The sequence below is a fragment of the Dendropsophus ebraccatus genome, chromosome 1 (genome assembly GCF_027789765.1).
Source record: "Dendropsophus ebraccatus isolate aDenEbr1 chromosome 1, aDenEbr1.pat, whole genome shotgun sequence".
Lineage (NCBI taxonomy): Eukaryota > Metazoa > Chordata > Amphibia > Anura > Hylidae > Dendropsophus > Dendropsophus ebraccatus.
The window spans coordinates 52,659,273-52,672,553 of NC_091454.1; positions in this window are offsets into that span (position 1 = coordinate 52,659,273).

Genomic DNA, 13,281 nt, shown 5'->3' on the forward strand with positions numbered 1-13,281 from the left:
GTACTGTCTCCTGGCTACACTTCTGCCATGATTTGCAAAAAAAATCACATTTTTTAATGGCAATTTTGCACAAATCAGGACATCATGACATTATCTATCCTGTACTATGAACGCCAGGCTAGTGCTTCCATAGTTACAGTGGGGTGGGGGGGCCCAGGCTTGGTGAACAGCCCGGGGCCTATGGTAAAGTTAATCCGCCCCTAATCACTATATTTTATTAATTTTATTCCTATTATTATTATTTATTTATTTTTCTCATTATTTTAGGAAATTTTTTTCCCACTTTTTTCATTGTAATAGCAATATTTTTTTCTTTTTATATACTTTCATTAGAAGTCCCCCTGAGGGGACTACAACTACAACTGCATTGATCATATTGATCAGTGTAGTATACATGATACAGCCCTGATTTATTAGATCAGTGCCGTATTGGTCTGGTCCGCAGCAGACTAGATACATCAACTTCTGGGCCGGGATCGTCTGAGATCCCCACTAGACACCAGGGATGGAGGAAAAACACTATTTAAATGCAGCTGTAAGATTTTACAGCTGCATTTAAATAGGTAATTAGCAAGGAGTGGCAATCGGCACCTCCGGCTAATACATGTGGTCCACAGCTGCACATAGCAACCTGGGACCTCCAACTACAGGGAGGGCCCAAACTGTGAGCCCTCTCTGTTTACCCTTAACAGTGGTAGGAAGAGTATACTCTTCCTCCATCGTTAACAGGTTAAGGCCCATTGAATTTATTAGTAAAAATGGTGAAAGGACATGGAAAAAGAAAAAATGTGTGTAAGCAACTAAAAAAAAAAGGCTGTTGTTTGCAAAAATAAAAGTCTGTGAATAATTGTCATGAATGTTTATTTGACAAAAAATTCGTTGGGTGGCTGCCATTCCATTGACTTCAATGCATCCTTTGATATTCCATTAAACAAAAAAAAAAAAAAAGAAAGAAAGAAGAAGCCTTTTCTATTCTCTTTTTCTTTTTTTTTTTTTTTTTTTTTTACACAGTGTGAACATAGTCTGTAAATTATTTTTTGCAAAAATAAAAGCGTTTAAGAGCAGCCTTATAATAACAGGGTAGGAAGGGTCATTTGTTTTGGCCTTCTCCAGCTTAATAATACCACAATTACTAAAATGATCTTTCACAATAGTCTTTGACTTTATGTGACTGTGACAATGTACATACCAATAAAAACATAAGGACAAACATATGTATTCATGTTTAGCTTCTTAGGCAGCAACAATAATAGTACAGTTCAGCTTCTTTACTTTCAAACTACTTGAGCTTAAGCTAGAGCAAGAGTTTGTGCCAAATGCTTGAATAGATTTGCATTTAAAACAAGTGACATTAATATAGATGTAACGCTTCCGGATAACATGCCAGATGTTAAATAATGGTACACTACTTGACATTTAAATAAAAATATGTTGTGATGTTCAATTTAAATTTAAGCTATTGCAGTGGGAAAGCATTATTGGAATAAACATCAACAATTTCTAAAAATCAGGTGCTCGCACATTCAGGAAAAGACAAAGTTAATGTATACTATTTGCAATTAAAAAAAAATCTTACTGTCTATGGGGCTAAAGATTGTAGCATTCTTTGGACTTGAACCCCTTACAAACACATGAAATACAAGGTGTCAGTAGGAAGGCATAGAGAGGGACAAGGCTTCACTTCCTGGATAAAATGTGTGATGTCATGACCCGACTCCCGGTGCTGTGCGGGCTGTGGCTGCTGGAGAGGAGGATGACAGAGGGATGTTCAGTGTCCCTCCTGTGCCACAGCCTGCAAAGCTCTGGGAGTCAGGTCGTGACATCACCATTTTATCCAGGAAGTGAAGCCTTGATGCAGTAGTCAGTGCAGGGAAAAAAAGCACTTTATAAGCATTTCCCATAATAAGTGTATATTGGTGATTTGTTTAACTTTTGGGGGGCAAAACAATACTTTTTCACCGAACTTCTCCTTTAATCTTTGTTTCTATTACTCCAGACAGAGCTACCGCCACTCTGGCCCTTTACTAGACCCTAATATACCCTATAAGTAAACTGAGGAAAAACACCATCAAACTCCAACAACGGGGATCCAGGTGCAGGTCCGAATAATGGTGACCAGATGAATAATGTAAAACTATCAAAGTTTATTAAAAATATCCAACGCGTTTCGGAACCGTCCGGTTCCTTTTTCAAGAATCATATAACATTACAGGAGAGACACACAACACAACTTATACAAAAAAAAATAGTGATGTCAATAAGATAGGTGGAGCTACTCCACCCATCAGGGTTAACTCCTAAAGAGCTGACACAAAACATATACAATTTATTAGTACTACAGCTGTAACTACATGAAAAAAAAATGCAAATAGCATAATGACATGTACAATTGGTTAGTACTGAGGCTACACACAAAACAGCGTGCAAAAAATATATAAAAAAAAGCAAAAAAAAAATCCAAAATAAATCCCCCCCCCCTCTTTTTCCCTTTCCAAAAAAAAACTTCCTTAAAAAAAATTCCCTTTTTTTGTTCGCTGTGATATATATATATATATATATATATATATATATATATATATATATATATATATATAGTGGCATGGTGGGGCTGTAAGAGACAGTTCTATGCCTCTGAATTGGGAATTGGAGTTCAGGTGAAGCTCCTGGTCCAGATACTCCACTCCAGCCTTAGAGCTAATGAGGCTCTGAAGCCACCTGGTGGAGTTCTATTAGAGACTCCAGAGCTTCCCAGGTGATGGCTCCCAGGTGAAGACTCCCAGGGTGGGAGAACACAGGCAGCGCTAGGCCTGTGGGAGCTGCAGACAAGAAGTCTGGGTGAGACCAGTGGAGCTGGTGATATTGAGCATTAGGCTCATAAGTGACAGCTAGGGAAGCTGTGGTGTTAGTCAGTGGCTAGACGGCCTAGGTTTTATTTTATTGGCAGTGTTGCCTATGTCTTGTGTTTTTTGAACGGATAAATAAAGCTGACTGAGGTCAGTATAAAGCATACAGCACTGACTGGACTGCAATTTGTGATGTGCCAACCGTCTCAGGCCCAGGAGATGGCGATCCCAGCGAGTGAGTAACCCCCAGATTGTCACAAAATATATATATATATTTATTTTTATTTATTTTTTTAATTTAAGGAAAAGAAAAAAAAGGATATTTTTTTTAGAAAGTTTTTTTTTTTTTTTGGAGGGGGGGGAGGGGAAAAGAGGGGGGGATTTGGATTTTTTTTTTATATATATTTTTGCACGCTGTTTTGTATGTAGCCTCAGTACTAACAATCGTACAAGTCTTTATGCTATTTGCATGTTTTTTTTAATGTATTAACAGCTGTAGAACTAATAAATTGTATATGTTTTGTGTCAGCTCTTTAGGAGTTAACCCTGATGGGTGGAGTAGCTCCACCTATCTTATTGACATCACTATTTCTTTTTGGTATAAGTTGTGTTGTGTATCTCTCCTGTAATGTTATATGACTCTTGAAAAAGGAACCGGTACAGTTCTGAAACGCGTTGGGTCTTCTTAAACTTTTATAGTTTTACATTATTCATCTGGTCACCATTAGTTGGACCTGTGCCTGGATCCCCGTTGTTAGAGTTTGGTGGTGTTTTTCCTCATTATTCCCTTGGTGGAGTTCGGGAGTGGCTGCGGTTCGCAGGTTGATACTTTTCATGCTATTCCGAGAGTTGTGCCTCCTGTTTAGCACAACTCTATCAGGTGAGGGTTACCATATTGTATCCCTTCACCCCTTTTAGTCCAGTTGATCTGCGCTATGGAGCGCTGTCCCTTTTTTTTCTTCTATAAGTAAACTGTGGTTGCCAAAACAAACATATAAATTTCCTATGCATTTTGTTCTCTTTAGGGAACTCCTCAGGAGATACGTAATGCCTCTCTAGATGTAACCGATGGGTATCAAAAGTTTCACACAGCCGGGAGGTGTCTGAGGGGTAAGACAACAGATATTATTTCATTCATGGTCGTTTTGTGTTTGTTTTGGGGGGTTATTTGTTTGTAAGGCCAATTGTATGGGCCTGTTTTAATGGATATAAATAAAAGGTAAATTTTATATGCTTTCTCAGTTAACTATATTTAAAGTAACTGTATCCACAATCTGCCCCACCCCAACAGATAGTTGTTTTAAGTCCAGGATCTTCCTGGGGTCCATTCGGCAGGTGATGCAGTTATTGTCCTAAAAAACAACTTTTAGGCTGGGTTCATGCACAGTATATTTCATGCAGTATTTGGTCCTCATGTCAGGTCCTCATAGCAACCAAAGCCAGGAGTGGATTGAAAACACAGAAAGGCTATGTTCACACAATGTTGAAATTGAGTGGATGGCCATCATATAACGGTAAATAACTGCCATTATTTCAATACAACAGCCATTGTTTTAAGATAACAGCAAATATTTGCCATTAAATGACGGCCATCCACTCAATTACAACATTATGCGAACAGAGCCTTTCTGTGCTCTCAATCCACTCCTGGTTTTGGTTGCTATGAGGACCAAATACTGCCTGAAATATACTGTGTGTGAACCCAGCCTTAAACTGGCATCCCTGTGTCAAATTGGCATGGCTTGGGAGTCTGTGCCCTACGCTTGCACCGTCTCTCTATCCCTCCTCCCCACCCTCTTCAACATTAGGAACACCATAAGGCAGGATTCCTCCTATTCATCACTTGTCTGAACAATGCATATGTGCTGGACTATTAAAGCACCTGTGCAGTGTTCTGACAAGTGATGAATAGGAGGAATCCTGCCTAGGGCATTCCTAACAGTGAAGAGGGCGGGGAGGAGGGACAAAGGAGCATTGGGAGCCTAGAGCACAGACACTCTAGGTCTTGACAATTTGACACAGGGCTGCAAGTTTAAAAGTTGATCTTTAGGACAATAACTGCACTGACTGCTGAACGGACGCCAGGGCAGATCTTGATTAAAAGCAGCTATGCTACGTTACAAGTGGTTTGGGGGTGGGGGCAGATTGTGGGTATAGAGTCACTTTAGCATTTTTTGGAGTATTTATGGTCATAACTTTTTTAGGACTAGTTAACCCCTTCAGGACCGGGCTAACTTTGGCCTTAAGGACCAGGGCCTAATTTTCAAATTTGACCAGTCTTGTTTTATGTTGTTATAGCTCTATGATGCTTTAACGTATCCAAGCAATTTAGAGATTGTTTTTTGTGACATATTGTACTTTATAATAGTAGTAAATTTTGGTCGAAAGAGTCAACTGTTCATTATTAAAAAAAAAAAAAACTGAATTTTCTTGAAAAATTTGTATTTATCAGAATTCTAAATTCTCTGCTTTTTAAATTCACATTACCAATTCATCTACTTTATGTTACCATAATTTGATGGCCATTTATTTACTTTTGTAAGGTGTCAGAAAACGTCAAAGTTCGAAATTTTCCAAACTCTGTTTTATTGGGGGCCAGGTCATTTTTTGAAATGGATTTGAAAGAGCTGTTTGTTCGAACCCTATATATCACCTCATTTTAAAAACTGCACCCCTCAAAGAATAAAAAACATGATTTATGACGTTAACCCTTTAGTTGGGGGGGACTGAGAAGGAGGGGGAAGAATTCAGGACCGAGGCTAACAGCTGGAGCATAGAAGAGTACATCCCCGCTTAAGTGAGTTCTGGGCTGTACAACTGGTGGATCTCTTCACCAGTCACTAAATTATTCCTTTCCAGCAGCTCTCTATCCCATTATATTGTCTACCCGCCCCCAGATGTACATATAATGGAAGGAGTGATGTCTTGTTACATACTACAACTTTCAGCATTGCTTTAGTGACTACTAGACTGTGCATTACTGAATGATCCCTTCCTTTAGAAGTTTTAGGAGCTATCCCATGGGATTTCCTTCACCCCCAGCAGTAAGATTGTTGTCCGAGCTTAGATTTACAGTGCTAGATGTAACAAAAGCAGTGATGTCCTTTCTCCTATGCTCCACATCTAGCACTGTAAATCTAAGCTGTGACAACCATCTTACAGCTGAGAAGTGAAGGAAATCCCATAGGATAGCTCCTAAAACTTCTAAAGTAATCATTCAGTAGCCTACAGTCTAGCAGTCACTGAAGCACTGCTGAGCAGGGCCACCGATAGGGCAGTACAAGTGGTACTGCCATATGGGGCCCGGACCCTAATAGGCATGGGGGGGACCCGCCGGCCGCCGCCCCCCGTCCGCTACGCTAGGGGGGCTCCCCTTGCCACTTGTTTTTGAGCATCCCGAGAAGCTGCGGCCGCGCAGCTTCTCGGGATGCACTGATCGCTTTGATGTTCCGCCCGCACATTGAGCGGGCGGAACATTACAGCGATCAGAATACAGGAGCAGCGTCTTACTCCTGTATTCCCTCCCATAGGCTGACGGCACTTCATACCAGCAGCCTATGGGAGGCCGGGAAGTGACCTCTCCGGCAGGCGTGATCATCTGACGTCATCACGACTGCCGGAAGTCCCTTCCCTGCGGCTCGCAAGATGGAGCCCAAAGAGGAGGAAGAGCTGCTGCCTGCAGCCACACAGCGCGGATTAGGTGAGTAGGATGTTTGTTTTTTTAGGGGCACCTCTTGGGGCATTATTAGTTCATGGGGGGCACCTCTGGGGGCAATATTAGTGTATGGGGGCACCTCTGGGGGCATTATTAGCTCATGGGGGGCACCTCTGGGGGCATTATTAGCTCATGGGGGGCACCTCTGGGGGCATTATTAGTATATGGGGGCACCTCTGGGGGCATTATTAGTATATGGGGGCACCTCTGGGGGCATTATTAGTTCATGCGGGCACCTCTGGGGGCATTATTAGCTCATGGGGCACCTCCGGGGGCATTATTAGTATATGGGGGCACCTCTGGGGGCATTATTAGTTCATGGGGGCACAGCAGGGGGCATTATTAGCTCATGGGGGCACCTCTGTGGCATTATTAGTATATGGGGGCACCTCTGGGGGCATTATTAGTATATGGGGGCACCTCTGGGGGCATTAGCTCATGGGGGCACCTCTGGGGGCATTATTAGTTCATGGGGGCACCCCTGGAGGCATTATTAACTCATGGGGGCATCTCTGGGGGCATTATTAGTGTACTCAGAGATATCACTATGTTATCTGTTGTGTTACATAGGACTGCAGGTGACTATTACATCATCTGTACTCAGAGATATTGCTGTGTTATCTGTGGTGTTACATAGGACTGCAGGTGACAGCTACTACATTATCTGTACTCAGAGATATCACTGTGTTATCTGTGCTGTTACATAGGACTGGAGGTGACATCTACATTATCTGTACTCAAAGATATCACTGTGTTATCTGTTGTGTTACATAGGACTGCAGGTGACTACTACATTATCTGTACTCAGAGATATTGCTGTGTTATCTGTGGTGTTACATAGGACTGCAGGTGACAGCTACTACATTATCTGTACTCAGAGATATCACTGTGTTATCTGTGCTGTTACATAGGACTGCAGGTGAAATCTACTACATTATCTGTACTCAGAGATACCACTGTGTTATGTGGTGTTACATAGGACTGCAGGTGATATCAGGTGATTTCTCCAGGTTGCAGAAGTTCAAACTTCATCGTGCCCTGGTGTGCTGGTGTCTGTATACATGTGTGCTGGTGTCTGTATGCAGGGGCGGGCTGGGCCGGGGGGCAGGGGGGCATGTGCCCCCTGGGCCGGTCTTACTCAATATCAATGGGCCGTGTGTTCCGGATACAGGTTAGGGGCTGCAGCGGCCGCCTACCCTGTGTGCGGAGGAGAATGAAGTCCGCCTCTGCTCCCCCGCTCTCTCCCCCCCCCCCCCCCCCCCGGCCGCAGGTTAAAGGACCCAGGGCCGCAGCGGCCGGCCGTTCACCTAGCAACAGGCCGGAGGAGGATGTCTGGCTCTGTCCCCGCCCCCAGCCTCCTTCCAGCGCCTGCAGCCGCACTACCCAGCCAGCGTCAGGCCGGAGGAGAAGGAGGGGGATGCCGTCAGACGGGAATCACAGGCGCACTAATAGCAGACAGCCCATTGGCTGTCTGCCTTGTCAATCACCGCCACGCTGTTTCCGGCCACCCGCGCGCTAGTGACGTCACGCGTCTGCAGCGGGGAGAAGAGGAGCTGTGCACAAGCCTGCCAGATATCTAGGTGAGTATAGGGGATCCTTTACCCCCAATACTGCTCTACTACTACCCCCAATACTGCTCTACTACTACCACCAATACTGCTCCTAATACTGCTCTACTACTACCCCCAATACTGCTCCTAATACTGCTCTACTACTACCCCCAATACTGCTCCACTACTACCCCCAATACTGCTCTACTACTACCCCCAGTACTGCTCCACTACTACCCCCAATACTGCTCCACTACTACCCCCAATACTGCTCCTAATACTGCTCTACTACTACCACCAATACTGCTCTACTACTACCTCCAGTACTGCTCCACTACTACCCCCAATACTGCTCTACTACTACCCCCAGTACTGCTCTACTACTACCACCAATACTGCTCCTAATACTGCCCTACTACTACCACCAATACTGCTCTACTACTACCTCCAGTACTGCTCTACTACTACCCCCAATACTGCTCTACTACTACCCCCAATACTGCTCTACTACTACCCCCAGTACTGCTCTACTACTACCCCCAATACTGCTCTACTACTACCCCCAATACTGCTCTACTACTACCCCCAGTACTGCTCTACTACTACCCCCAATACTGCTCTACTACTACCCCCAATACTGCTCCTAATACTGCTCTACTACTACCACCAATATTGTTCTACTACTACCCCCAATACTGCTCTACTACTACCCCCAATACTGCTCTACTACTACCCCCAGTACTGCTCTACTACTACCCCCAATACTGCTCCTAATACTGATCTACTACTACTACCCCCAATACTGCTCTACTACTACCACCAATACTGCTCCTAATACTGCTCTACTACTACCCCCGATACTGCTCTACTACTACCCCCAATACTGCTCTACTACTACCCCCAATACTGCTCTACTACTACCCCCAGTACTGCTCTACTACTACCCCCAATACTGCTCTACTACTACCCCCAATACTGCTCCTAATACTGCTCTACTACTACCACCAATACTGTTCTACTACTACCCCCAATACTGCTCTACTACTACCCCCAATACTGCTCTACTACTACCCCCAGTACTGCTCTACTACTACCCCCAATACTGCTCCTAATACTGTTCTACTACTACCCCCAATACTGCTCTACTACTACTACCCCCAATACTGCTCTACTACTACCCCCAATACTGCTTCTCATACTGCTCTACTACTACCCCCAATACTGCTCTACTACTACCCCCAATACTGCTCTACTACTACCCCAGTACTGCTCTACTACTACCCCCAGTACTGCTCTACTACCAGGGGCGCCGCAATCATGAGGCGACCTGAATCGTCTGCCTCAGGCGGCGCCACCAGCTATCTTCATGGGGGCGGCATTCAGTGGCAGATTATAATATGAGCGGTTCGGGCGGCCGCCCACATTATAATCCGCCACTGACTGTACCCAGGGCCGCTTTAACCAGAGGGCACATGGTGCACGTGCACCGGGCCCACTGGTTAAAGGGGCCCCCCCGAGCAGGCCGGCCGTTGCTATGTGCGACCAATGCGGTCGCACAGGGCTCCGGCCACCAGCCTGTCATGGGGGAGCGCCATGGATGGGTAATCTACTTACCCCTCCATGGCGCCCCCTGCAGGGCCCCCCCGTCCGCCGCTGCCCCCGTCCGCTGCTGCTGCGGCGCTTCAGCGCTGCAGCAGCAGCGACACTGACAGAGAGAGAGCCATTGGCTCCCTCCCTGTCAGTCACTCTTGTGGCCGCACTTCCTGCAGTCACAAGAGGCCGCACTCTCCCTCTAGCGGCCGACGTCACTGAAGCGTCGGCGCGAGGGTAAGGGGAGTGCAGCCTCTTGTGACCGGAGGAAGTGCGGCCACAGGAGGGAAGAGAAGAGGAACGCGTGGACCCAGGTGAGTAACAGTGTTTGTTTTTTTCAATGTTATATGGGAGGGGGAGCTATATACTACGGGGGGGGGGGGGGGGGGCACAGGGGGCTATATACTATTGGGGAGCACAGGGGGCTATATACTATGGGGGAGCACAGGGGGCTATATACTATGGGGGAGAACAGGGGGCTATATACTATGGGGGAGCACAGGGGAGCTATATACTATGGGGGAGGACAGGGGGCTATATACTATGGGGGAGCACAAGGGGCTATATACTATTGGGGAGCACAGGGGGCTATATACTATGGGGGAGCACAGGGGAGCTATATACTATGGGGGAGAACAGGGGGCTATATACTATGGGGGAGAACGGGGGCTATATACTATTGGGGAGCACAGGGGGGCTATATACTATGGGGGAGAACGGGGGCTATATACTATTGGGGAGCACATGGGAGCTATATACTATGGGGGAGAACGGGGGCTATATACTATTGGGGAGCACAGGGGGGCTATATACTATGGGGGAGCTATATACTATGGGGGAGCACAGGGGGCTATATACTATGGGGGAGCACAGGGGGCTATATACTATGGGGGAGCACAGGGGGCTATATACTATTCGGGAGCACAGGGGAGCTATATACTATGGGGAAGCTATATACTATGGGGGAGCACAGGGGGCTATATACTATGGGGGAGCACAGGGGAGCTATATACTATGGGGAGCACAGGGGAGCTATATACTATTGGGGAGCACAGGGGGCTATATACTATGGGGGAGAACGGGGGCTATATACTATTGGGGAGCACAGGGGGCTATATACTATGGGGGAGCACAGGGGGCTATATACTATGGGGGAGCACAGGGGGCTATATACTATGGGGGAGCACAGGAGAGCTATATACTATGGGGGAGCACAGGGGGCTATACACTATGGGGGAGCACAGGGGAGCTATATACTATTGGGGAGCACAGGGGAGCTATATACTATTGGGAAGCACAGGGGGCTATATACTATTGGGGAGCACAGGGGAGCTATATACTATGGGGGAGCACAGGGGAGCTATATACTTTGGGGGAGCACAGGGGGCTATATACTATGGGGGAGCACAGGGGGCTATATACTATGGGGGAGCACAGGGGAGCTATATACTATGGGGGAGCACAGGGGGCTATACACTATGGGGGAGAACGGGGGCTATATACTATTGGGGAGCACAGGGGGCTATATACTATGGGGGAGCACAGGGGGCTATATACTATGGGGGAGCACAGGGGAGCTATATACTATGGGGGAGCACAGGGGGCTATACACTATGGGGGAGCACAGGGGAGCTATATACTATTGGGGAGCACAGGGGAGCTATATACTATTGGGAAGCACAGGGGGCTATATACTATTGGGGAGCACAGGGGAGCTATATACTATGGGGGAGCACAGGGGAGCTATATACTTTGGGGGAGCACAGGGGGCTATATACTATGGGGGAGCACAGGGGAGCTATATACTATGGGGGAGCACAGGGGAGCTATATACTATGGGGAGCACAGGGGGCTATATACTACTGGGGAGCACAGGGGGCTATATACTATGGGGGAGCACAGGGGGCTATATACTACGGGGGAGCACAGGGGGTTATATACTATTGGGGAGCACAGGTTAGCTATATACTATTGGGGAGCACAGGGGAGCTATATACTATTGGGGAGCACAGGGGTCTATATACTATGGGGGAGAGCACAGGGGGCTATATATTATGGAGAGCACAGGGGGGCTATATACTATTGAGGGGGAGCACAGGGGGGCTATATACTATTGGGGGAGAGCACAGGGGGGCTATATACTATTGTGGGAGAGCACAGGGGGGCTATATACTATTGGGGGAGAGCACAGGGGGCTATATACTATTGGGGGAGAGCACAGGGGGGCTATATACTATTGTGGGAGAGCACAGGGGGGCTATATACTATTGTGGGAGAGCATAGGGGGGCTATATACTATTGGGGGAGAGCACAGGGGGGGCTATATACTATTGTGGGTGAGCACAGGGGGCTATATACTATTGTGGGTGAGCACAGGGGGCTATATACTACTGGGGAGAGTGCACAGGGGGGCTATATACTAAATGGGGAGCGCACAGGAGGGCTGTATATAACTGGAGGAGCACATGAGGGTCTATATACTACAGGGACACCTTAAAACTATGGAGGCACCAAGGGGTGTAACTATGTAGGGGTACAGAGGGGTGTAACTACTGTATAGGGGTACAAGGGACCTAACTACTGTATGTGTTGGAGCCTAAAATATTTGTCTGGCAGATTCTGGAGAGAAGATTCACAGCCAGGAGAAGACTTCAAGGTGGCCCACGCTGGATGGAGAGAAAAAGAAAAGGTGACAGACTCTGATCGGAGAAGACGCCTCCGGTGAGTCACTGGATGTAACTTCACTCTGTTATAGGCTTGTACTGATAGGGGTCATGGTATGGCGGTATTATGTAATGGTATCAATGGTGATATCTTTCTGTTTTGTTTAGTGCAGTTTTTATGTAATATGTAATCACTGAATGGTGGAAATAGTGTTATAAGGTAACTACTGTATGTATTGGGGCTCTTGATACAGTGTGGGGGCAAATTCAGTACATTATACAATGTGCAGAAAGGTAAGGGGGGGCCCACTCTTGAGGGCTGTGCACTGGGCCCACCAATGTATTAAAACGGCCCTGACTGTACCATGTACTGGAGCCCCCCCGCCCCCGGGCAGTATCTGTAATGAGATGCTGTGAGCGGGGGAGACTGTATTCATAAGCGCCGCGCTGTACTAAATCAGCCGTGCGGTGCTGATACTACAGCGCGGCGCTTATGAATACAGTCTCCCCCGCTCACAGCATCTCATTACAGATACTTCCCGGGGGCGGGGGGGCTCCAGTACATGCATTCCACGTCCGTGATCCGTCAGGATCACGGAACGTGGGAATGCAGCCTTAGTCCCCCGGCTGATGTGCGGCTGCCCGGGGTGTCCCGTCCTGTCCCCGGCAGCGCGCGCATCAGAGAGCTCCCCGTGCGCCGGAAGTCACAGGCACAGGCGCACGGGGAGCTCTGTGATGCGCGCGCTGCCGGGGACAGGACGGGACACCCCGGGCAGCCGCACATCAGCCGGGACCAGACCAGAGAGGCTCGACGGGGGAACGGAGGGCAGGTGAGTTGTGTGCTGTTTTTTGTTTTTGTTTTATCTGCTGTGCAGGGGGGGGGGGGGGGAGAGGGGGACCATCTATAAGGTAGGGGGGGA